At 37.7% G+C, this 24,251-nt stretch overlaps 2 long non-coding RNA genes across 6 annotated transcripts in view; one reads left to right on the top strand and one right to left on the bottom strand.

The window, feature by feature from the left end:
• The window catches only part of LOC144199366 (uncharacterized), a 28,299-nt gene extending 16,066 nt beyond the window's left edge, over positions 1 to 12,233 (top strand). For 3 of the 5 annotated variants that reach the window (XR_013326895.1, XR_013326897.1, XR_013326893.1), the window contains 3 exons: positions 7,812 to 7,855; positions 7,945 to 7,981; positions 10,885 to 12,233. This is a non-coding gene — a long non-coding RNA (uncharacterized LOC144199366). Of the gene's footprint in view, positions 1 to 7,811; positions 7,856 to 7,944; positions 7,982 to 8,051; positions 8,488 to 10,884 lie in introns of those variants that run through there. The other 2 variants (XR_013326894.1, XR_013326896.1) reach the window with 2 other exon arrangements.
• Positions 12,234 to 14,085: 1,852 nt separating this feature from the next.
• Positions 14,086 to 24,251, bottom strand: part of LOC144199648 (uncharacterized) — a 73,222-nt gene continuing 63,056 nt past the window's right edge. Inside the window, exons 2-3 of the long non-coding RNA XR_013326955.1 lie at positions 14,231 to 14,462; positions 14,086 to 14,156 (exon numbers count right to left, since the gene is read on the bottom strand). This is a non-coding gene — a long non-coding RNA (uncharacterized LOC144199648). The remainder of the gene's footprint in view (positions 14,157 to 14,230; positions 14,463 to 24,251) is intronic.

Below are 24,251 nucleotides of genomic sequence, written 5' to 3' on the forward strand. Positions count from 1 at the left end.
GGTTGAAAGGCTGAGATTTGAAAACATTTGAATATCCTCTTTTAAAATATTGTGGAGATATAAATATGTATCAAGAAAGGATGGTTAGTGGTTGAAATGAACATTTTAACAGTGAGTTTCACATTCTGAATTCTATTTTAGTGGAAATTGTTTGCCGTTTTTCATAGATACTTGACAGTGTGGGACATTTTTCTTTAATTTAAGCTTCATAAAATATCCAGCATTCATAGCGATAATAGAAATCGTTATCGCAAGTTTGTTAAAAAAATCAAAACTGGAGTGGATTCAATATTAAAACTACCTCTCAATTAAAACATCCACACATTGTTCAAAATCCAAACAAACCTGCTTATTATAAAATATATTCAACTGACCTCGAATTCATAACCTTCAGAATTTCTTCAAAATATATATTTTTTTTAATCATCTCTCAATTAAAATGCACTTTACTTTAGTGCTGACATTGTGCTATTCACAAACCACCAACTCCTTTTGACGATGTTAGCTTGCAGCATATCAAGTGTGCAAGCATTTATTATTTCAACACTTAAAAACAGACAAGCCTAATAGGTCCCCAGCGGGAGGCACGTCTCTGTGTGTGCATGTGTGCAAGTAGGTAGGTTGGGACATAGATTGGGTAACCAACAATAATAAAGGAGGGGAGTAAATGAAAAGGGGTTAATTTGGTTTGGCTCAGGTGAGGTAATTATTCCTTTTCCACAGTTCATTGCACAACCATAATGATTATTAACAAGCTTAAAGTATTTGAAGAGCACTGGGAGCTGGTGGCTAACAACATGAAGCACTGTGAAGAAGAGAAAGAGGGGGGAAACGGGGTATGATGGCAGGAAGGAAGGAGGGAAAAGACATGATGGGAAACCATTATGCAAATAAGTCTGGTTTTAATCACACGGTGCCCATGATAATCTATTGGGAGGAACCCAGGTTATGCGGGTCGCTGGTTTGTTCAACAAAGGCAGGCATTTTTAGAGTATTTTCTTTATCAATTTGATTGTATTTACAATTTTATTGATTGCACTTTTGTGAACTAGTTTTTTAATCATGATGCACAAAAAGAATGTGGTATTTGGTTGTATTTCTTCCATTGTGTATATAGTTTTAAGAGGCTCCTAGAGTGTATTTTATAACAGCAGTGGAGGATTTTGGTTAAAAAAAGTGAACAAACAAAAAAATAACAATACTGATGGTTGCCAATTAGGAAAGAATTCTATTTGAATTTCGTGGTAGCAATATTACTTTCCTGAATGTTGTAGGATCCCCAAACACCAATGGTAAACACCCCCCCCCCCACACACACACACGCACACACACTCAGACACAAAAATACAGACAGAAAAATAACATAATTTATGGCAGCACCATTTTTTGATTTTCTGAATACCGTAACATTTAGCTACTGAATATGTCTCAAGTCTCTCCCAGCCTCTCTTTTGTGACATCTGTTCTGGTTACGAGAAGGCAGAAAGCAACACTCTTTGGATGAAGAAAGACAAGCTCAGAGGAAACTTTCTTCATTTAGAGTTAGTTATGCCGTATGTACGTTCCTTTCCGGAACTTACATACATGATCATTTGCAGGTTTGTGACTAATCTGTATTTGGGGTCCAGAACAGCAGCTACTGTACCTCAATAGAACTTTTTTTTTAATCCAACTCTCCATATTTTACTTAAGATCATATTTTGGCAATGTTATAAGGACACTTTTGCCTTTTCGCTTCAAATTCAAGCAAATATTTGTCAAGTATGATAGACTGTGTGTAGTTAGACGTTTTAAATAATTACAGATGGCCATTTGGTGTGGAAGAGCAGAAAGAAAGAATGAGAGGTTGCAGAATTGTCTCGACATCTAATTGACAGGGAAATCAGCGCAGGGAAGCAGACGGCTTGAGCTATGTCCTGACAGGCTTCAGGTTCAAATGATTAATTACCTCCAAGCCTACTGCAGGCCTGGCAACTTCATCTGGTTGATGCTGTGTGGTGTGCTATGGAGGCCTGGGATCCTAAGTCTTGGGTTATGCTGTCAGAGTGATGTTTTCCCACAAATTATCACCCAAAAGTAGATGATTCAATTCAGTTTGGTGAATTTCCTATACTTTATACCATATATTTTTTTCTCACTTAGAAAAATGACATGTGATATGCATTTGGCATTGTGAAGAAAACATTGTAGTATTATTTCTCTTGAAAGACAAAGTACATCATTAATAATGAACTCCACCTCAGCTGTATTAGATTTTTTTTCACAAAATCTGTTGTGAAAAAAATATGTTGCATTTAAAGCTAGGCCAGCAACTTTTGTTTATCGATCTTGAAAATTTACAGTAAAGGAGTGCAATCTTAATAAATTTTATCCACAGGTTAGTGCAAACAGCGACTCTGGCAATGACGAATACTGTTTAAATGAAACAACTTTTTTATTCATTTATTTGTGTTCCTCTTTTTGTCTTTTTCCATTTTTTACTCATATAACTGTGTTTCAACAACAAGGTCTCCCTCAGCATTTTCTATCTCTCTATCGAACTACAATCCTCCTTCATCACCCTAAAACTGGGTGATCTCATACCTCCATGGAATTTTTCCCTTTGGATTTTTTTTAAGAGTTGTAATTTATTATTTGCAAGAGAAACCGTTATCAGAGTCAGTTTGCTATCGTGGGCCACTTCATTAATCACAGAGCCCTCTCTCTTCATTTGTTCAAGATAGGCTGTGGTTCAGTGGGTTCCAGGCACTGATATAAATATGGAGGAACACTCCCCACCTCTGTTTATCACCCTATAATAAAAGTTCTGAAGTGTAAAGAGATATATAGAGGAAAAAGTACTGGTATATGTAGTGCGCTTTTATTTTTAGTTTGTACTTACAAAGTAGACCTGAAGCTTCCATGATTCGGTCCTTACAGTATTTATTTCACAGTTTACATCTTTGCACAAAACCAGCTTTTTAAACCGTTAAGAACACACCAATGTGCAGGGAGACAGCTTCATTTAATGTGAAGTCAGTGTATGGGCTAGTGACATAGCTACATTGGAGGTGACATTCTGAGTTAAAAAAATAAAATATGTAACAGTAAATGTAGTTAAGCAATTCATCACTCTGTCAAAATAGACTCATGTGCTAACATTTCACTACAACCCAAACCAAATAAATTGCAGGCAAGAAAGAATTCTATTTCTTAATTCTCTTTATTCTCTGGCTTTATCAGTGATAAGCTTTGGTAATGAATAATTTCCCCAGGGCGTTTGTACTTATGGTGATGTGCTGTTTTTCACTACATTGTTTTCAAAATGTGCTTAATGTCAATGGTGGATTTGTATAGAAGAGCATTATTGTCTGTTATGATGATGGAAGAGAAGAAGGTGTTCGTCTGTGGTTGTTGCAGGAGGGGGTGTGGTGGGGCAGTATAAGTTCAAATACACGCTAAACGAGGATAGACTAGGTCCCAAGGGTGCTTATGTGCTTCTGCAGGGAAATAATGCATGAGCAGACATGCATAGATTTACAACCAGAAGCATCTAAAATAACACAAAACAGCAAAGAAAATAAGAAATTATAACACTATGTTAAAAACAGATGTTTATCCGAGTGTGAAGTGGAATCAAATTTAAGGAACCTTTTTTTTAATGATGGGGAGTATTGTAATTGAAATGAAACTTTTATTCCCTGAGCTAAGATAATCAGTATGCTCTGCTGTGTCCTCGTTAAAAAGGAGAGATGATGATAGCAAGGGAGTAAAGGAAGAAAAAATAATGGAGGCGAAAGACCTGGGATCTTTTGGGAGGGTGCCATGTAAATTATAGTTTGTTCAGCAGCGTTTTTTTAATTTATTTTTTATACAAGAGATAAGTATCTCTTCCTTTAAATTTGCAAAAGTAATACAAATCTAATGAGGCTTGACTTTTCCCCTTGTCTCTGTCAGCATTTGGAGCTATTTTACTGCACAGCAGGTTCCCTAAACAGAGCAAACAACAGAGGGAATGTGGTTGTACATGGGGTGAATTGATGGGTTGCTTTGAGGAAAAATAAGTGAAGGGCAGAAAAAGAGGGAAAGGCAAAAAGGCTAAGGATATTAGGGTGGGGTAGGAGTGAGATGGGAAAGGAACGATTTAAGGACGAGAGGGCATGTGCGTGAGGTAAAGAGGAGGGGAAATTTAGGATTGAAGGATTGAGATGTGAGCCGGAGCGAGGTTGACAAAAGTGTGGATAAACACTTTTCACAACAAGGAAGGATGTGAGGTTTATGGAGGTGTGGTGAGTGTGTTTGAATTTTGTGGTTGAGAAGCTATAAAGAAGATCGAGAGGTTGGCTTGTGCATACATGCAATAACAAAACACAGTAGAACACGCAATAAACCTGCGATATGTTCATGACAATTTGTGCTAATGAAATTATATTTCATTTCCGTTAGGGTTAGGGTTGGGGTTAGGTTTACCATTTATTTAATGGTAACGGCCACTTAACAGTGAAGTTGCATTTTATAAGATGATATTAAAATTCTATTTCAAGCCACTCTACTTGAGTTTGGAGTGTTTGGAGTCACATTTTGTGACACTTAGCCTCCATTAGACAAACCACATTACATGAAGGAGCTTAGATAATTTGCAACATTTTTATGTGGATGTTAAAGGAAGCTACTCAACGGCAACAATGAGGTAATTCAGTTTAACAGCCCAGCCTTTCATTATGCTGCAAATCGTTTTCCCTGATACTAAAAGTGCCCAAGAACAGGTGGTTGGAGTCACAATGTGTGACAAAGTCCTTAATCAGCTTGTTGTACAGCGACTGTCCAGTGACTCACCAGAGTTGTAGGCTGCTTGAGTTTTTTTTGTAGTCAATGTTAGTCAAATCATGAATATGCATGATGCAAACTGCTCACACAGAAATGCATTTTATCACAAATTAAATAAATTCACCTGAATATTAATAAAAGTGGTAATAGTAGAAGTACTCAATTGAAACATAGATAAATAGTGTTCATTTTCATTCATTACTCAATGTTATCTTTCTAATGCTTCTTTCTACAACTTTCATAGATTGCATCCATTCCAGAAGGGTAGCTTACGTCAATTGTATTTTTGCAGTACACAGTTAGGTTATCCTCCATTGTACTTTTGGAAATAGTTTTTTCAAAGTTGTTGAGAAATGTAAAAGCATACACACCAGTAGTTAGGTTGTTAATCAAGTATGTCTACAAAACGACTCAACATTATCACACATATAAACGGACACTAATTCAAAAGCTAATATGAGTTCCAAATGAATGCATTTTGATCTTTCTCATGATAACATCACGACACTCTTCACAATTGTGTGTAATCTCATGGGTGGCAACATCACAGCTAAAATGAGCTGCTATAAAAGTCAGGATGCTCCACTACATAAAGGTGCTCTTAACCCTCTTACATCAGTAACCTTTCTGCTCCTATTTAAGCCTTGCTGATAATGTTAGACTGTGACTCTCTCTAAAAAATTAGCCTGATGAAAAGATCCGAGGACTGCCTTTTTCCCGCCGTTGACCTTGTGTTACAGTGCCAGGCCAGGATGACTCTTCATCACTTAACATCCCTCCTCCCCCTCAACACATGCACACAACCTCACACAATCCACGCGCACGCAAACACACCCACGCACACACACACACACACAAAAGTACCACCACCTGCTCCTCCTTTACTCTGACTTTAAAAGTCATAGGTTCAGTCATGCTTTCAGGCTGCCTTAATGAGGCCTATAGTGCTCCAATGGTCATAGGACTGTTAATGAGAGAGACATCTGAGAGAAAGGAGACATTGGGACGGCGTATTGTAGCTAGGGAGGGGAGTTAGTTGAAGGGAGGGATGCTCCATTCTGTACCAGGTAAGTGTGAATGCATGTATGCATGTTTTGGTTGAGTGACCTTTGAGTATTAGGGCAGAAATATTTCAAAAGAATCTTGCACCCTTTTAAGAACATTTTGCTGGTGTCCCTCGTCAAGCATTGCTTGTCTTTGTTGTGCTAATCAGAAATTCATTTGTTCTTAAACTTGAATCCTTCCTCTTTGTTTTATTAATCTGCTATAATTATTTGCCCCTCGCGCCCCACCACCACAGACAAAGAAACCAAGAACTAAAACACTGATATGATGAGCCGGAATATTTTAATTCCCGAGCTGGTTAAAACAGCCTTATTTTATCTTCTTACACCGCTCTTCATAGCCAATCCATTCACTCTTCTCTTAACTTATCCTGCAAGGTAATAAAAGTAAAAGTTCCCATGCATAGAGCTTAGGCAAAATGTATGTGCAGGAGGGGGAGCTGTAATAAATGCTTTTTATAGTGCATTTACTCATGTATATTTCTCACTGGACCACCACATGCTCTTGAATTATCTTTAAACGTCCGTTACTGCAAGTTAAGACCAGTCAATGACAAGCCATGTAATGAAGCGCCTGTGCATACTAGAATTTTCAAAACCATATAATAAAGATAGTACTTGTATTTTGCCTATTGAGGTCCAATAAGATCTGGATCACATATGCTGTATCTGGTCTTGATATATATTAATACTAGTGTTATTTTTTAATGGACACTCATGGTGAATCCCCCTTTGAGAAGCATTTATTATAGTACCAGTAATAAAACCCTTTTGACAATGTCGATGAGCAACAGCGTTAGTTTTTCAGGGGTGGGTCGGTGTTGGGCATACATGCTGCATGGATCATCTTCTGTGATTTCCTGCAGAGTTGCTTTTTGCTAAACGGGCCTCTGAGGTCACTAGCCCTGGGCAGAAATTCTTCAGTATGACACCTTGTGTTGGACTTTGAGAGATAAGCAAACACAGATCTTGACCCACTGCTGAATATAATTAGTGAAAACAAACACATCTCAAATAGCTCTCCGAGTGACCAAAAGTCATGAATGTATTGTCTGTCTATCTTTCTATGTAAACATGTGAAAATTGTGTATAAAAAAAATTGCAATATTTGGGGATTTTACTTTTTAAAACAAATGCATAGCCATGCATTTTTAGCAATGTTGTTTTTATTATATTTTACAAAGTAGTTTGTTTGGTCAGATCTTGTCCCTACAGAAAAAAAAGCCACAGTCAGATATGGCATGGTGCTAGAGCCCTCACAATAGTCATACAGATTACAATAACAGTGGGAAATAAGTGAAGGAGAAAGTGAGCTGTGAACACTTGTCTCCTTCAGTGAGCTTTTTTTTGTAATACTATCCATCAAAAACAACTGGTAAATATTTTGACAAAAAACGAACAATGTTTTGATCTTCTTTGAAGTGAGTAAAATGGAATTAAATGTAGGATCAAAATGATATGTAAATGATGTTTATCCATGTTTTGCACAACATCACAAAAATCATTGGAATTGGGGTTTGTATTTGTTGTTTTGATGCACTCTAACAAATGTGTCATGCAAATGCAGATGGTTGATCTCTTCATGTTTAGAGAGGAACAACAAAATAAGCAAGACCAGAAATAAAACTTGTAACGATGACATAGAGTTTATAATTGCATTTGATGGCGGGACAGAAATAATGAAATAGTATTCATTTGTAATACAAAACCTAATTGTAACACATTCATTAGACAATTCACTTCATGCAACACTTAGTTACTGCAATTCACAGGGTGTTTATTTCATTCTTAATCATCACTCTGAATATGCAAGAGCTTTTAATAATTTAGCATGTCAGTGTTTATTTTGAACATGATGTGGTTGAAATGAATTTGTTTCAATGTTGTCTCAGTTTTGTTTAGTTCTTCTTTTCATATGACACATTTTCTTCACCCTCTCAGAATGTGCCATTGGAAGAAAGCGATCTAAGAAGATACATAACCAGGTACAATCAAATCATTTTTCTCCCTAGTGTTGAATATCATTCATGCATCCATCCATTTTCAATGTCATTTATCATGGTCGGGTTTACAGGGTTTTGGAGGCTATCCCAGCTGACTTTGGATGAAAGGTGGGCTATACGCGGCATTCAGTCGCAGTGCACATGCAGAGTCAAATAACGTTCACCCGTTACATTCAAGGTTACAGAGTGGGAGTTGAACCCATGCTGCACTACACCGATATACAATCCTTCTTCATCATTTAAAAAGAGAGGAAAAAAACATAACCTCCAGCATAGGACCAAACAAGCCAAAACATTCTGAACACAGGCAAAATGTTGTACGTAGTTGTAACAGACAAAACAATAAATACTACTGCATAGTTTTGGGAACCTTTGGTCCAGTGAATAAGTCATTGGCCTCCCACCTCTGAGGACCTGGGTTCGAATCCTGCTTTGCTCTGCTTACCTAACTTTTCCCACTTGAAAGTACCATAAAGTACTAAGTATGATCTGGGAGTGGAAAGAGACAAAACAACAAATACTACTGCATAATCCTGTAGAGTGGTGGCCGAGTGGATCAGTCATCAGTCTTCCACCTCTTTGGTCTTGGGTTCAAGTCCTAGTGCTTGCAAAGATTTTCCCACTATTATTTAGGTAAATGAAAGAGGTAAAACTGCAGATACTACCACATACTCTCAGAGGGTGATAGATCAGTGTTTAAGTCATCAGTCTCCCACCTCTGTGGTCCACTATTATTCAGGTAAATGAAAGAGGTAAAACTGCAGATACTACCAAATTTTGTTAGAGGTTGGTGGCCCAGTGGATAAGTCATTAGTCTCCCACCTCTGTGGTCCTGGGTTCAAATCCCAGTGCCTGCAAATATTTTCCCACTATTATTCAGGTAAATGAAAGAGATAAAGCTGCAGATACTACCAGATAATCTCAGAGGGTGGTGGCCCAGTGGTTAAGTCATTGGTCTCCCACCTCTATGGTCCTGGATTCAAATCCCAGTGCCTGCAAAGATTTTCAAAATATTATTCAGGTAAATGATTGGGATAAATATATAAGTATTACTGCTTTCTTCCACAGGCTGGTGGCCCAGTGGCTAAGTCGTCAGTCTGTCCCCTATGAGGTCCTGGGTTCGAATCCCAGTGCCTGCAAAGAATTTCAAAATTTTATTCAGGGAAATGAATGAGACAAAAGTATAAGTATTACTGCTTTCTTCCACAGGCTGGTGGCCCAGTGGCTAAGTCATCAGTCTGTCCCCTATGAGGTCCTGGGTTCGAATCCCAGTGCCTGCAAAGATTTTCAAAATATTATTCAGGTAAATGAATGAGACAAAAGTATAAGTATTACTACTTTCTTCCACAGGGTGGTGGCCCAGTGGCTAAGTCATCAGTCTGTCACCTAAGAGGTCCTGGGTTCAAATCCCAGTTCAGGCAAAGATTTTCCAAATATTATTCAGTTAAAAGAATAACTTCTAAGTGTATAAGTATATAAGTGTTCAGTGGTGGAAGAAGCATTTTGAGTAAAAAAATCACTAAGTGTTTAACCCCATTTCCTTGGATAAAACGTTTCAACACCCATGTATAAGTGGGGCACGAGTTGGTGTAGTGGGTTGCACACTCGCCTTTGCACCGAGAGAACGTGAGTTCGCTTCCCGGTGTCGGCGGTTCACTGACCAAGCAAGCGGTCGAGGGTCGGCCTTCGGCCGACCCGAGAACGCCTTTCGCACGGACAGGTCCTTCAACTGTCTTCCGAACTGCCGAAGGCAGTTCGGAATATAACCTTTTGCTGAAAAGTATGACTAAGTGTTTAATATAAATTAAAAAGTTTTTTCTTTTTTTTTCCCCTTCTTCTTATTCCATTGACCATTTCTTCTTTCCAAGTATTTTCAGCCAAACGACGGCAACGGGAATCGAACCCAGGTCTCCCAGGCGGGAGTCCTGTGATCTAACCTCTGCGCCAACCAAGTGACTACACTTTTTTGTGTAATCATTTCAGTGTCTTTCCAAGAAGTCCACAGAAACAACTAAGTGAAAAAGTGTCTCGACCGGGAATCGAACCCAGGTCTCCCAGACAGGAGTCCTGTGATCTAACCTCTGCGCCAACCAAGTGACTACACTTTTCTGTGTAATCATTTCAGTGTCTTGAGAAGAAGTCCAAAGAAACAGCTAAGTGAAAAAGAGTCTCGACCGGGAATCGAACCTAGGTCTCCCAGACAGGAGTCCTATGATCTAACCTCTGCGCCAACCAAGTGACTACAGTTTTCATAGTAATCATTTGAGTTTCTTGAGAAGAAGTCCAAAGAAACAACTAAGTGAAAAAGTGTCTCGACCGGGAATCGAACCTAGGTCTCCCAGAAAGGAGTCCTGTGACCTAACCTCTGCGCCAACCAAGTGACTACACTTTTCATAGTAATCATTTGAGTTTCTTGAGAAGAAGTCCAAAGAAACAACTAAGTGAAAATGTGTCTCGACCGGGAATCGAACCCAGGTCTCCCAGACAGGAGAAAGGTGAGTTAACCACTACGCCACCAAGTGACCACAGTGTTTTCTTTAAAAATACACAAGAGCAACATGCTTAATCTTCTCTTAATCTAAATGAAGTTTCAAAAACTATATGTTAGAAATGGAAATCACTAGTTGCACTTGGGCATCCACTATGCAGTTGTGTTTGGGATGATTCAAAAGACCATCTGACACTCATGACAAAACACATGCACTCCATGCAACGATATAGACATCTGAGAAGTGGATGTTGACATGATGGATGACTTGTGTCAGTTCAGAACTTTCCGAAATAACCAGGTGCTGATAAATGTAGACCTCCCCAATGCACATATAAATATAACCTAATGGCTCATTTTATTTGTTTCAAACAATATGAATGTGCAAGGCTTTGCAATTGTGTTTGTGTGGTTATGAAAAGTAGTTTTTATGGCTCATCCATAGTGTACTGTACAGTAAGGGTATTCTGTATACCGATTTATGTGTCCAATAATTGACATTCATAGTTTGACTTGTGTGCAGGTTCTTCATATTAAAAGAGCAATTGCAAAAAGCTGAAGGCTGAACGAACTATCCACAGCATCTCACCACCTGTCATTTGTTATCCATCACATGCCCTGACACCTCAGCTTCAGTTATTGATGACGCTCATGGTAATTCCACTTTTATCAATTTAGTGATGGTTGGATGATAAGGCAAATGAAAAAAATGTGGCTAGCTTCAAAATCTATGGAGGTACTTTTATGAATAGTTTCTTCAAACTATCATGAGCTGAGCATCTATCTCTCCTGATAGGCTTGACAAAGCAGTCATATCAAGCCTGTGGCAGTATTGTCAATCACTCAATTTGAAGTGACAGCCTTTTGGAATACATTTTGCGGGCGCATAATGTGCATGAGCAGTCTTGCTTTTCACACTAGTAAGAAGTTCAATACTCTTTGGATATGTCCCCAGTTTGAGTTTCTTCGAGGGGTTTAATTGTGTCAGATGAGTCCAAACTGAAACACATGTCTAAACAAAGTGAGCTTGTTTGGTATTGTGTTCTCATTTGCTCAATTAGACCAGCAGCACTGTGCTTTCCCTAGGTGGTAACTCACTGACTCACTAAATGGGAAATTACACCATAAAGATAAGGGAGTGTCTAAGAATGTATTCTGGTTTCAGAGTAGTGCTTTCAGCACGACTGCTCAGCACAGCCTGAGTTGAATTAATAAACCCTCTGTGGCGGTTTGTTGATGCATTTTTAAACAGCTTCTTTTCATTCCTGAAATGACATTTTGATTGCATTTGTTTCAGCAATAACTACGCAGGAGTTATTGAAGCAGTCTGACAAAGAGAGTGCACAACCCCTAAAATGAATGTATCTCTGTTATGCTGACATGACTCTGATATGAGTTGTACAATCAAATGTCATTTTGAATTTAACACTAAACATGATGGCTTTTGCAGGAAACTAATTTGAAAGTGACACATTCTTAATATGGTGTGCTATTGCAATGTAAGAAAAAGTAATGAATGATCTGTGATGATTGTGGGCTCGTCAAAGTTCTGTTTTTCTAAGTTTTTTTTATATATTACCAGTCATCCGTAAGTTTTATGAGTAGTTTTTTTTTTTTACATTTAAAGTGAGAAGCTACTGATGTAATTTATTTGTGTAAGGAAAATCTTATGGGTCAAAAATTGTGAACATTTTTTTCACAAAATAACCTCAAATTACCAAAACACATACTCAGTTTTTGCAGAAAGGGAACTTTAGTTATGTCGAAACTAGACACTGTATCTACATTTATGGTTTCTTATAATACTCCATGCATGTCCCCTGCAATAAGTTTGTCTAAGCACTATAGAAAATAAAATGATGAGAATGTAAATCATGTTTAATTATTTTATTGTAAAAAAAGGGGGTTATTAATATTTGAGCCATTTAAGAAGGACATCTTCGGAACATTGTTTCACCTTTCTGATAAGCTGATATCTGAATAAATACAGTAAGTGCCTAGAGAGGGTGAGAGAACGGGGGAAAGAAGAGAAAAGAAAAAAGTAAAGGTCAAAAATGTTGTGAGGCACTGTTGGATAATAAGCAGCACAATCTCTTGTTACACATTGTTTTTAAATTATTTTAATTGCATCTTCCTAGCTCTCATCCAGGGTGGCGACCCTAGAAGTGGGGTACGAGGTCATTCTTTTGCAGCAGTCTTTTGAAGGCCAGGCGCGTTTCCCCCCCAACCCCCTACACCACCATCACTTTGTGTGGCCTTGAATTGCAAATTGTTTTAAAATGTGCATAATGAGCACCATGGTGAAATGCTGAGGCTCTTTGTCTTATCCTCACTTGCCTTTAGCGCAACTAAATGAGTTATGATTGCTCTATTGAATTCAACTATTATTTTACTTACTCATACCCTGTGCATCCATTAAAAAATAGATGAAGATAGAATAGAAGTGAGCAGTAATTAAATCCTGCTGTTGTAAATTATTTCCCCGATTGCATTGTCATTAAGGAGACTAAAATATATATTTATTTACATTATCTGTCTTTTCAATTCATGAAATATGATTATTTCCATTGGGATGAGTATGATAGAAGTTTCTTTAAGATTTGAGATGCTTCCTAAAAAAACATCTTTTTTGCTTGAAGAAAAAAACATGAGCATGTACAGTATAGAGGAAGTTTCCCATTAGATATGTGGTGATTATCTGACGGTATGTACAATGCACAAACCAGCTAGTTCCTGGAAACAAATTACATTTCTAAGGGTATTCATTCATCTTTCATCTTCTGTACCTCACATCTAAGAATTGCAGGGGTCGGAGCCTATCCCAGCTGACTTTGGGGCAGAAAGCAGACTAAACCGCAGACTCCTCGCCAATCAGCCGTAGGTCACCCAGAGAAACAAACGACCATTCACATTCACAATCATACTGCCACCATCGGGAATCGAGCCGGCACTTGCCCACACCAAAATCAGGCAAGTGAAACCACCACATAATCAAGCGTCTTCAAAATTGGTTAATATTCAAATAATAACCCTTACTTATTAGCAAAAACTGTGGTAATTGTTTTATATCAATCTCCATTCTGATAATACAATTATAGAGAACATGCAGCCTTGATTTCTATTCCTTTTATCAGGACTGCTGTGTGTTCCATCAAGTAAAAAATTCAGTGCCATTTCTTTATTCATTTTTATAATATCCAGTTTTGATCAAACTTGCTGGTATGGCGACATCTGTGTTAATCTCTTCAAGGGTGAGTTGTAGTTATTCCTTTCTTTCTGAATATCGAAAGTAAAGTTAAACCCAAAGACAATGCCTCATTTTTTTGTTTGTAATCTATTTGACATGTTACAAATTGATATCCTCAAAATGCATCTTGCATGGTTGAATGCTGTGTAGCGTACTCAATGCAATTTGCACTGTGGAATTTTCATAAGTCCATTGAGGAAGAATACAAGTGTCTCTGCTGTGCCCCATGAACATACAATAAAAGATGCACTTACTGCGAAACCAAATATTTCAATTCTACTAAACTGATCTAGGGCTGTTATCACCTATTTCCAAAGCCTGCAGTTTTATCAATAACCGCTTAAAACATTTTCACACATAGGGAGGTCAGATCTCTGCTGCAGCAAGCTTATTGTCTCCCGTTCATTTCAGTCTCACCATATCAATAACTGACTCAGCACTCCCTTTGACGTCAACACAGTGGATAAGATGGCTACATGCCTTTTTGAGGAGCGATTAAGCTCGTCTTTGCAGGGCCGTTGTGACATCATTGGCGGTTGCAAATCCGCCTGGAAACTCAAAAAGGGCATTAGAATGTATTTCGTACTCGACTCACTGAAAAGTGCAGAGCCGAAATTTACACCTTATTTGATGTCCGTCTCCCTGCTGTTAATTGGTAAAAGGATCCTTGACCCTTTTGATCTCCACCACAATCCTCTAAATGCTCAAGTCTGCTAAACTGTTCAGCAGGAGATATAGCCTGCAGTTGCCCAGCAATGTAAAGACCCTCGCTCACTCACACACTGCCCACATTGCTTTTTTTTTTTTTTCTTACACCATCCTTTTAGCTTTCTTGCCTTTGGTTTACGTTCAGGCTGTGGAGAAATAAGAGATGACAGTTGTTACAGATATGCCGGTTTAATTGCTTGTCAGCTTATAGCCCATATCTCTGCTGCCCAACGCTAAAGCTTAACTTTTTCTAGTAGCTTAAAGCATGACCAGCCTCCAGTACTTTAGTATTTAACCATAAAACCCAGGAAATCTGAAAGATAAAAAGAAAAAGAAAAAAAACATGAACAGCTTTTCTAATTTTACGTAGGGGGAGGAGTGGGAAGTTTTCCGTCACTGTTGGAATTAGCTTTCCCTCCCGGGCTCTGACTGTGAAAAAGTGACTAAAGAATATAGCTAAAAGAGAGAATCTTGTAGAGAATGAAAATTCATTACATCAAGGGTCGCATGGGTGTAGGATAAGCAGAACACTGTGAGGCTTGAGCTTTTTCATTGTTGACACATTTAAGTCTGTTTGCAAATTGATAGATGTACTCAAGCGTCTCTTTCTTCTTCTTTTTGAGTGAAAGACTAGACTCTAAAATCCATTTAAGGGCATTTAGCAAACATCTGTTTATTTTACAAGCTTCTACACTGTGACCATGATGCATATTAAAATTGCTGGCATATGCAGGTGTGTTTACTGTTGACTTTATCATTTTCAACCTAATTTCGCACCAAATGGGTCATTGAATCATTGAATTTGGGGATGGTTCATTGTTGTAATGACAGTGACAGAGTAGACATTTTTATTAGACACATTAAGGAATAGAATTAAAATAAGATGATGCAGCAGGTAGTTTGCAATACGACACACCTGTGGCACATTTTGCCATTGCTTTTTCTCTCTCGCCAACTCAGCTTGTGCTGTTTTTGTTGTACTTTATTAAAGTTACGTTTACCGGTATTCTCCCTCGGTTTAACTTTATTTAATAGATATTGCTAGACAATTTATTTACTGCTTCTGAGTCTGTACTGGGGTCTTGTTTCAACGTATTGCCCGCTTGGCCTGACCTTAAGAACATGGTACCAATTATTTCAGAAATATCATATCAATATAGTAGAATATTCATGCCTTTTTGAGGATCACTGATTGTCACAGCAGCACAAAGTAAAATTGCATCCATTGCATTGTCAACGTGAGCACATTATCAAATGACCCTCAAGCCTCATTTTGCCTTCACTGCAACCTTGATTTGTGCTTCTGGAAACTGAGATGTTCATCTTGCATGGCTGAGCAGTAAGATTTTATACATAGAAGTAATGATATTATTCTATAACAGTCATTTCAATAAGTTTTCGAATGGACCATAAAGCAAAACCGTTTGCACTTCGCTCACATCCGCTCCACTTGACAATAAAACACTAAGATCAGCTGACTGCTAACTCTATTTACAAGCTCACATAATTCCATTGTGGCAGCACTATCAAGGTAAATACGCTTAGCCCAGTGATGCATACACTGTAGAAAATGAAAGCAAGATGAGATAGAGGTCATGTGACTGCAGAAACAGCTTTTAAAGTGCTTAATTTCCTTCAGCGGGTGTCCAAAACAAGTAGGTTTTTCCGCACGGTTGCGAGAAAGCTAATTGATTGATAACTTGTATGACATCAAAGATGCACATGGTCGGTGGTTTTGACCTTCAATAACCTTAAAATTTCTCACTCAGAAATTATATGAAAGGCGATCATTAGTCTAACCTTTTTATTTGGTGTAATCAGACAATGAGGGTTTTGTGAACACAAGGATGTCACACAGAGGACATTTCATGGTGTACATTTGTTTACAGTTTTTGTTAAATCTAAAGAATGGTTGGTCATTAAAGTAAAGATACTAAAATATTTAACTATAGTGGTGGTTGAATAATTTGGTTAACAGAACTGGGGTTTTTAAAACATTTTGTGCCATTCCTGTGTGTGTGTTTTAGTGTGCGTGGACACTAGCTACAGGCATCTGTTTTTTTGTGAAAATATGTTTTTTTATATATATTTAAGGGTTTTATTTTTAACAAATACACAGACAAAAGTATTGGAGACATGATAAAAATCAAAACCATTTAGACAATTTTTCTGTTGACCAGCAAAGGGGAAAAGACAGGGATTTGGGATGGAATATCTCTTAATATTGCTTCCAGCTAAGTTATCCCATTTAGACATCGTTCAAACAGTTATTAACAGTATTGATTTATGTTTGAGTGATTGGAGGCCAGGGGAGGGAGATGAAGTCAACCATTATGACCTTCTGCCTGGGGGACGGAAAGTGCCTGACACAGATCACAGCTGTCTCACATGTGACATCTTAGATTACTGGATACAGGCTAGTAAGATTACTCCTGTGTATGATAGCTGTCTAGTCTTTGATCTCACTCTTCCTACTTTTGCTACATTCAAGCGGTCACCTTGAGGAAGAAATTACACATCTCACCACCATATTCATTGGTAATTTGTGAATCATTCCACGCATCCATTATCTTTTGCTCGTTCTGTTCAGGTGGAGTCAATCCCAAAGCAGATACTGTAAATGGTACTTTTAAACAGACTTCATTAAGACTAACATTAAAACACAACCTTGTAAAATGTAGAAGATTCAATTAACAACATGCATTTTTTTAACGTTAGGAACCATAGAACAGAAACTCCACAGAAATCCCAAAGCTCAGATTTAAATCAAGAATTATTGCATGTCCCTCGGCTAATACGCGAAAACAGCCGCAGCAAGGGATGGAAAACGTGACAAAGGCAGGAAATGTCCTTAAGATATGGTGAACTGTGAAGCAGCTTTAGAAGTGCTAAAATAATTATCAACATCCACATGCAGTGTTTTTTTTTTTTTTGACTTTTCGAGGGTTAGAGATGAATACCAAGAGGGAACGCATTGCAATCTGGAAGATGATTCCAGTTCATTCCTTGGCACGTTTCCGTCAAAAAAGATACCACGATGAATGAAAGAGTGTCTAGAGGCTCAAGTGTTGATTTAGACCTAGCTTCCGACAGATTATTCACAGAAAGAGCATGCACTATAGCATATTAAATTTAAACATAACCTGATCTTAAAACACAGCAAAAAGTGATTCCCATAAACCCCTTTTATTTATTCTTGATGCAACATAAAAAAAAAACTTTTTGTTCAATGTTATCTTTCCTGGAACTACTGTTTCAGAAATGTTTGCAGCCATCAATGACAGAAGGCAAAGTTGGGAAGCTTTCCAGTACATTAAAAGTAGTATTTCATATAGGGAATAGCTTTGGAAAAACATTAGATTGATATCGTTGTTTTTACAGAAGCATATGGAAAAGCATTTTTCTCTGTGAAACTTTAGTTTTGGGAGTGGGGGAACACGACATTCATATAGTATGGATTGTCCTACCGTCTTGTCAATGCAACAGACAGCTGTTGTTTCCTCTTGGAATTGGCTCTAAAATATACAATCATATCTATATCCAATCCACCATAGCCTGTTTTTATCCTTTGTAGATGAAAGTGTATGAAAAATTCCACCTTTCAGATATGGTGCGTTTGTAACGGAGTCCTGCTGCTCCAACTACATCATACACATAAAATATTTGTTCTTCTCAATATACATATGAAGTAGATGTTGATAGCCGGTATCATTGTCTTCCCTCTCAATGCAAAATGGATGTTTTTGCACTAAGACATATTTTTAGTCTGTCATGTCATGATGCTTCTGCCAAGCACGTTGCTTTTTATGTATTATTGTCTCCCGATATTATGATGAATCAACATTTGCATCAATTACATGGAAACACCACATGTATTCAAATTCATTCCTAGGTTCAGACTAATCTAACATAAACATAAACTCCATACCCTGTGTTGCATATTGTAGGGTTTTCGCTTTAATTTCCTTTCAAAAACACAAATCAAGTTCTCATGTATAGCTTATTTCATACGGATGGGTTGCCTACAGATGTGGTTTCAGATAGAGGGCCACTGTTAGTTTCTGCCTTCTGGAAGAGTTTTTGTAAGATAATTTTGGCTATTATTATCATATCTGCTCCCCACCCAGCCTTGTCTTGGTCAGCAGGCGAACACTGGAGTGTAGAATTCATAGTAAACAAAAATCGGATTAAAGCAGGCATTGGTGTCCTGGTTCTAAATACACAAATCTCAAGAGGCCAAAAAAAAACCAGTTTGGCAGCACACTGTCTGTCAGTCTTTACTGGTATGGGGCCTATAATTTAATGAGCATAAATAATAAATACTACTCAATGTCACTGAGTTGACTGTCAGTTTTTAGGTCAATGAAGGCATTTTTAGCCTGGAACATCAATGATATCACTGATATATCAACTCAGTATTCTTCAGTGGATTCACAGGGCGATTTCAAATTGATAAATTCACACACAATTGAATTTAAATGTAAAATATTATTTTTTCCTGACATTATTTTCTGTTAAATTCTGTGAGCAAAAAGTGCAGATGTCTAAGTTATGCCTCTTTGCATAACTCCTGGGAAAACTGTTTTATCCTTAAATAAGGTTATGTTTTGATGTATGTTCTTTTATTGGCTATTGATTTTGAAGAATTATTTTAACTAAATGAGAAATGTTTAATTTGGGGCCTTCAAATGGATTTAGACTGGTCCTAAGAAAAACAAATATATACATGTTACATTTAGTTACATTTTTTCCCTACATGCATAAAACCATATCATTACCAAATAAAACCAAATAGCCAACAAATCAAACTGCTAGAACTACAAAGATATCCGTTTTATCAAATAGCAATTCATCTAGATGCATATCAAATAGATATCATATTAGATATTCTTAACCATAGCATTTATATTGTGACTTGCAGAGAATTTGAACAATAAAGAGTGCTGTGGGAGCCATGGGAAACACAGGGGAACAGCCAGTTGTGGCAGAGTACCAAGATCCCTAGCATACAGATCAAATGCTCTAGATATGTCAATCAAAAGAGCTGTCATCGAGGCAGCCACTGCATTGAATGGTGCCATGATTAATTATTGACCATCATTGTCTATGTCGCTTTGTCACACCTCCTTCCTCTGTTATTTTTTTATTTTTTTCCAAAGATGAGACACGGGTTCCAACCTGAAAGCTGCCGACCAGTGTTTGGGTCTGTCACAAGTGATTTCACTTCAATGGGATATCCTTTACCTCGCTCTGTCACTCCCCCTCCTGTCTGTACTTCCTATCTTCCATCACTCTGTCGCTATGGCCCTTGCCAGGTTGACACAGGGACCCTCATATCTCCATTCATCCACCTGCTCAGCCCCCTATCAGTTCTGTCCAACCCATCCTCGCATCAGAGAAGAGCAGAAATAAGAACCCTCACTGTCAAACACTCCACAAGGTAACTGGGATCTTTCTCCCTGTTGCTTCTCAAGAGAGACTTCACCTTTCAACATGATGGTGTAAAGAAAAGGCCTCACATAATGCCAGAGATTATTCAGTTCTTTTCTGACAGTCTACAGTATTTCTTAAATCAAATATGGAAGAAGGAAAAAAGTGGTCTCAAAGCTGAATCACCATTTACATTTAAAATTTAACAGACATAATAAATCAGTTTTAGAGCCTTGAATCTGTCAATGGTGAATAAATTAATTTGTAAATATAATTGATAAATACAACTTAAAATCTCCTTAAGATAAACAATAAAGTGGAAGATACTCTCGCAAGAACTACTTTGTCCAAAAGTGGGTCAAAAAAAGAATGAAAAACAAGGTTCTCACAAGGTAAAACACAAAAGTAATCTAAAATGTTCTGCCTGCCACGCACCTCACTGTCAGATGCATTATGCTGTGGGTCGATGTGGAACTGTGTCCCATATACAGGTATCAGCCCCCTTTCCTGTCTGAGGCCATATGTTTCTACTCTTTCTGTCAGTAAAATCACATTTTCAACAACCACTGCTGGTTGTTTACAGAAGTTTAAGCTCCTTTGATACATTCCCGCTCGTGTTTGCATGCTTTTTAGCCCCATAGATAATACATGAGCGTGCTTGCTTTTTTAACGAAAGGAAGATGCTGCCATATGCATGGAAGAATAAACGAAGACCCAAACTGACAGCACCATCTGCCAAACACAGTTGCCGTCAAGAGAATAGCCCCCGCTCAACATTTTGCCCAGCTCTCAGGAGGATGCCACATTGTCATCAGTGCTAATACTAAATATTAATAATTTGTTGACCCCAAAGTGTTTAGAAATCACTGATGCAGACACATATTGCCCTTCTGAATGACATATGCTGATGTCAGCAGGTGAGCACCGCTGGACCGCACTACTCAGTGTGCATGGATCTGTGCATGTTTATGAGTGTGCGTGCATCTGTACATATGTGTGTAGTGTTTTCCAATGCAAAGGCATGAGACTTCAATGAGGATTTTCATGAATATTACATTGTTCCACATACTGTAGCTCATATTTTTACTTCCAAAAAAACATGCACCACATGCAATACATTCAGATGAAACTGAAAGCCTGCCAGTGAACCATGTATTGAAACTAATTAAGAAACATGCACTATGTGGATAGAAAGCTATTCTCATGAGAAGAATAAGAGGAAGAAAATCTCCTCCCAATGCCTTATACAGAAATCAGTACATGTTCACAACAAATGTGCAGCGTAATAATTGTTCCAAATAGTAATCATGCAACTATTGATATTAGCTAAAGAAGATATTTTTGGTAAAATAACTATTGTTATTATTGTGTCTACTGCATAGATTCTCCTTATCTTAACCGCACAATGTTAAAATGTGTGGTGATTCAGTATTATTATTATTATAAAAGTTTTTGTAGCAATATTCTTACTGGTGATTTTAGTTTTTCCTTAAAATAATGTAACTTTTAACATTCAAACTTAGTCTGCATTAGTTTCTATTATGTTCAAAATCATATATTATTAAAAGGTAAATGCTGCAATGCATATGTGGCATGACAGTGACATATTTGGGAAATTGTCCCTGATGGATTTTCAAGACCTGCCATCAAGTCCCTCCCTAGACCCAGGCTGCATTTCACCTTGGCGTCTGCCATGTTCACTTCTGTTTCCCTCTCATACATCTTTATTAGTTCAGAACTGATGTGGACACTGCGGGAGGTCACTTGATGAGAGGCTCTATGTCAGCGAGGCTGATTTATTCCCAGCATTTCCTGTGCGGCCATGCCAAGTGACCCATTCCAACCTGCTGCTTTCACCATTCTCACACACACAAAATTCCCAATATCTTGAGGAGCCATTCAGTCAGGGTGCAGCAACTTAATATGTCAAAAGGGCTTGCTCAAACTGAAGTTTGAATGCAAAAGCTGGCTAAGTTAAATCTAGGTACAAAGGCCTTTTCTATCACAAGCCTAGTAAGAAAGCAACACATTAAGATGGTAGCACTTGACTCACCAGCATGACCAAATTTATAAGTGTTGACGAAGCAGCATTCAAGTAAGTTAAGAGTAACTCTTCCCTTCCTTAACCCTCATATTTCTTTTAGAGACAATGATAAACATCACCAATACTTGACATGGAATAATAAAGCAAATAAATAAAATACGCCCTTAATTTTGATCAACAGGAACATTAACTGCCCAGTTTATTAGAGGCTGTGAGCTACGCACATATATACTGTAGATGATATCAAACCAATTCATGCTTAATACAAGATACTTACTCCACTCTTTGCGGCATCATTGATTTTATATCCCATATAAAACTATCAAATAACTATGAACAAAATTATGTTTGACAACAATAAAAAGTTGACAATACAGTAATACATATTTTGGAATTAATATAAAACCCTATATAGTTATACAGCAGAATTTCAATTAAATGGTATATATTTGTCTTCCTTATGATCAAAATTAAATTGATTCTCTATGATTTAACTAGAGTTCTATAAAACCTTGCAAGACTTAAGAAAGATTAGCTTGACAACATAGCTAGGATTTTCTCATATCTATTACATTGCTAATATAAGTTCAATGGGTATTTACACAATCACAGCATTGATTTCAGAAAGTAACAGAGCTGAAATGCAATTTCTTGGCAGCCAGCAGTGGCAAATACAAAACCAAGGGTGGGTGTCAGCTTTTAAATGTAAATGTCGAGCAGAATGAGTGTTTTTTTAATATCATGTATAGATTTTTATGTAATACACTTACTTGTGCAAGTCTGCCCCGAGCAAGAATCAATTCAGCCCAAAGGATCTCGCCCTCCCCTTCCCCCCTTTTGTTAAAAGCCAATCTTGTTTTAATGATGCATGGAGAAATATTCAAGCATTGACATTTCACTGTCAGGTTTCTTTTGAAAAATCAATTAAGATCATACAGCTTTGACCCAGTTATCCAGTTAATGCTTATTAGGGATGTAATATGATTTACTGTCAGCATTTGTAATTCTTTGCATCTCATCCCATTAGCCCTGTGACTGTTTCATAGAGAGGCATACTACAGTCACTTCTAGGAAACTGGAGTTGCTGATAAAATGGAGTGGAAAACAGTAATGACATTGATTGGGATTGGTGGGCAGGTTAAATGCAAGCCCCTGAGGCATTTACTCGCACAAATCCTCTCTTGCTGTAGCCTGTACTTTTTTTTCTTTCTCTCCATCACACCCTCCCTCTCTCCTCAATCTCTTTCTAATATTAAGAGTTACATGATGGAGAACAAAACACAGCCTGGAAGCAAAATTACACATTTGTCAACATCAAACACTGAAACGAGAACATTTTTTGTTATTTTTCTGAGTTACATGAATGTACAAGTTTCATTAGGTTAGGTCTTTGACTCCGCATGTTACATATAACAAAAGATCCGACATTAATTTTTAAATAAAATAAAACTCTGGCCTATGGAAATATGTTCTTGTTTAACGACTCATCTGAATACTTTAGCTATGTTTTGAAATAGCAATTGATTTACATCAACTGTTCACATTTACCATGTTACAATGAACATGCCTTCATTAATTTTCTGAACCGCTTATCCTCACAAGAGTCACGGGGGGTGCATGTTTTTGGAATATGGGAGGAAACTAGAATACCCAGAGAAAACACACAGAAGAACATGCAAACTCCACACAGGAGGAATGACCTGGGATCGAATCTAGGACTCCAGAACTGTGAGGCCAACCCGCTAACCTCTCTTATCCACCGTAACATTAAAGAAAAAAACATATACCTATATACATAAGTGTTTTACTTTTATCTGAAGTACTGACATTCTAATTATGATGTTGGAGGCACACAAGCCTCGTTAGTTCATGATCTGCACTCTACATCGTTCTGGCATTTCAAAGATGACAATGGTGAAAGTGTGAGCTGCAGTATTGCAACATTGTAATTGTACTAAGAGAGAGGCAATGCTCTCACTTCAGCAGGTTGAAAGGGAAATGTTTTGAGTTGTCAAGAAAATGCATTTAAATAAATGTGTTCAAATCAGAGGTGTCAAACTGGACCAGTTTTGTGGTTATTTCTCAGCACTGTTTTGACTGCAGGCAACGAAAGAAGGAATGCGCCTACCTATTGGAAATTGAGCAAAGTGAACTAGTGCACGCACTCGATCACACAACTCACAATTTTTTGTTTTAAACCACCTGCATTCCGAAAAATAAAAGTATATGATTCGCGATGCAAAGTATGAATGAACTACAAAGTGCCTGCAAGGAAGAGCTACCACTTGTTTGACCCCGTGGTGTAAATATTTAGATCAATTTACATATTGCAAAAGGATTGTCAGGTATCGGTAAGCCAAGATTTGGATGCAGAATGCAGACTCAAGAACAGCTTTGGCAGTATGGCAAAAAAGCAGTTTATAATGCAGGGTTCACAGGCAAAAAATACCCCAGATGTCCA

Source organism: Stigmatopora nigra, chromosome 7 (assembly GCF_051989575.1).
Source record: "Stigmatopora nigra isolate UIUO_SnigA chromosome 7, RoL_Snig_1.1, whole genome shotgun sequence".
NCBI lineage: Eukaryota > Metazoa > Chordata > Actinopteri > Syngnathiformes > Syngnathidae > Stigmatopora > Stigmatopora nigra.